This window comes from Panthera onca, chromosome A1 (assembly GCF_046562875.1).
Source record: "Panthera onca isolate mPanOnc1 chromosome A1, mPanOnc1 haplotype 2, whole genome shotgun sequence".
NCBI classification, from domain to species: Eukaryota; Metazoa; Chordata; class Mammalia; order Carnivora; family Felidae; genus Panthera; species Panthera onca.
This window is the reverse complement of record NC_138339.1, coordinates 144,752,545-144,755,274: the sequence shown is the minus strand read 5'-3', so window position 1 is coordinate 144,755,274 and position 2,730 is coordinate 144,752,545. Positions and strand designations below refer to the sequence as shown.

General features: G+C 44.8%; 1 long non-coding RNA gene across 1 annotated transcript; it reads left to right on the top strand.

Moving 5' to 3' along the window:
• Nucleotides 1–244: 244 nt before the first annotated feature.
• LOC132680208 (uncharacterized) lies at nt 245–1,783 on the top strand. The gene is made up of 2 exons (XR_009610581.3): nt 245–488; nt 1,561–1,783. It is a non-coding gene; the product is annotated as an uncharacterized LOC132680208 (long non-coding RNA).
• The last annotated feature ends 947 nt before the right edge of the window (nt 1,784–2,730 follow it).

The window sequence follows — 2,730 nt, the reverse complement described above, 5'->3', positions numbered from 1 at the left end:
TGCATGCGTGAAAGCAGAGTAGAGGGGCAGAGAGGGTGAGAGAGGAATCTTAAGCAGGCTCCATGCTCAGTGTGGAGCCCAACACAGAGCTAGATCCCATGACCCGGGGATCATGACCTTGAGCCGAAATCAAGAGTTGGACGCTCAACCGACTGAGCCACACAGGCACCCCTCAGATTTATTAATAAACTTTTAAAAAATACAGCTGTCACCTATAACAAGCTGCTGTGGTCTGAACGTTTGTGTCCTCCCCAAATTCATATGTTGAAATCTAATCCCCATGGTGATGTCATGAAAAAAAGTGATGAGGTCACAAGGGTAGAATCTTCATGAATGGGATTAGTGCCTTTATATAAGAGACCCCAGACAGCTTGCTAGCCTCTTCTGCCATGGGAAGCCACAAGAAGTCTGTGACCCAGAAGAGGGCCCTCGCTTGCCCACTCCGGCACCCGGATCTTGGACCTCCAGCCTCCAGAACTGTGAGAACAGTGAGAAATAAATTTCTGTTGTTTATAAGCGACCCAGTCTGTGGTATTTGTTACAGCAGTCCAAACGGACTAAAACACAAACCTAGCTCCCAAGAGTTTGTGAATGTTTTATGCTAGGTAGGAAAGGCATAATTGTGGACCACAGGACATAGTAAGGGAGGACAAACCTGGGGAAGCCCGAGAGATGGAAAAAGTCAGTCTGGACACAGCTGACCAAGAGAAGATGCAACTAGAACTTGGTTTCTCCACCTTGGCACTGCTGACATCGGGGCTGGATAATTTAGTGTTGTACGGCCTGTCCTTTGCCTTGTAGAATCGTTAGCCATAGTATCCCCAGCCTCTGCACATTTGGTGCTGGTAAGTAGCCTGTGTCCCAGTTGCAACAGAGAATGTCTCCAGACATCGCCTAACATCCCCTGGGCTGCAAAATCACCCTCAGTTGAGAACCATTGAAGTAGAGGATTCAGAGTTTCAGAGGAAAACTTTGCACTGTTACCTGTTGAGGCCCCTGATGGCAGTGCCACCAACTATGAGCTACTATGAAGCATTTGTCATATTCTGTCAAGAGTTTGACTTTAATTTTTTTAATGCTTATTTATTTTTGAGAAAGACAGAGCATGAACGGGGGAAGGGCAGGGAGAAAGGGAGACAGAGGATCCCAAGGAAGCCCCAGGCTCCAAGCTGTCAGCACAGAGCCCAACACAGGGCTTAAACCCACGAACCAAGAGATCATGACCTGAGCCAAAGTCGGACGTTTAACTGACTGAGACATCCAGGTGTCCCAAGAGTTTGACACTTAAAACCCATCTCAACTTGGGGCGCCTGGGTGGCTCAGTCAGTCAAGCGTCTGACTTCGGCTCAGGTCATGACCTCGTGGTTTGTGGGTTCGACCCCCACGTCGGGCTCTGTGCTGATAGCTCAGAGCCTGGACCCTGCTTTGGATTCTGTGTTTACCTCTTTCTCTGCCCCTCCCCTGTTCATGCTCTATCTCTCTCTGTCTCAAAATAAATAAAACATTAAAAAAAAATTTTTTTTAAACCCATCTCAACTTGATCCCGTCTATCCACTGTAGGGCCCTGAGCTCCAGCATTTTTGAAGATACTCATCAGGAGATTATGGAATCGATTTAGTGGGTCCTAACTAGCATTAAAAAGGAAGGGAGAAGAAAGAAAGAAAGAAAGAAAGAAAGAAAGAAAGAAAGAAAGAAAGAAAGAAAGAAAAAAGAAAGAGAATAAAACATTACAGAAAATATCAGAGTATACTTTGTAAAAATAAATGATTTGTAAAACTTTCAATTATGTTTTCCTGTGTGTACCACTGTGTTTGCTTGCTCATATTGGATATTGATATAAGATGTTTTTCCTTTTTCTCTTTTTAATGTTTATTTTATTTTTGAGAGAGCACAAGTGAGGGAGGGTCAGAGAGAGAGAGGGAGACAGAGGATCTGAAGCTGGCTCTGCGCTGACAGCCGTGAGCCTGATGTAGGGCTCGAACTCACCAAGTGTGAGATCATGACCTGAGCTGAAGTCAGACACTTAACTGACTGAGCCACTCAGGTGCCCCAGCAAATGGTTTTCTTACCAAGAGTTGGCAATTAAAAGAGTTTGAGAATCTCTATTCTGTTTTAACATATCCTATGAACATTTACTTCACTTTTTTTTTAATGTTTATTTATTTTTGATAGAGAGATACAGAGTATGAGCAGGGGAGGGGCAGAGAGAGAGGGAGACACAGAATCTGAAGCAGGCTCCAGGCTCCGAGCTGTCAGCAGAGCCTGATGCGGGGCTTGAACTCACAAACTGTGAGATCATGACCTGAGCCAAAGTCGGACGCTTAACTGACTGAGCCACCCAGGTGCCCCAATTTACTTCACTTCTAATGTGCAATGTATTTATTCATTTTTCATTGCTGCTCTAACAAATTACCACAAACTTAGTGACTTAAAACAGACCACTTTCTTCTTTTACAGTTCTGGAGGTCAGAAATCCTAAATCAGTTTCACTGCCCTACAGTCAATGTGCTGACAGGGCAAGGACCCCAATCTGATAGCTAGCTGCAAGGAACTGAATTCTACCCACAACCAGTGAGCTTACAGGAGGTTTGTAAGCCTCAGAGGAGGTAGCAGATGAGATGTTGTTTGCAGCCTTGTGAGACTCTCAACAGAAAGAAGACTTAGTCAAGATGTGCCTGGAGTCCAGACCCTTAGAAACTGTGAGTTAATAAATCGGTGTTTTAAGTCCCC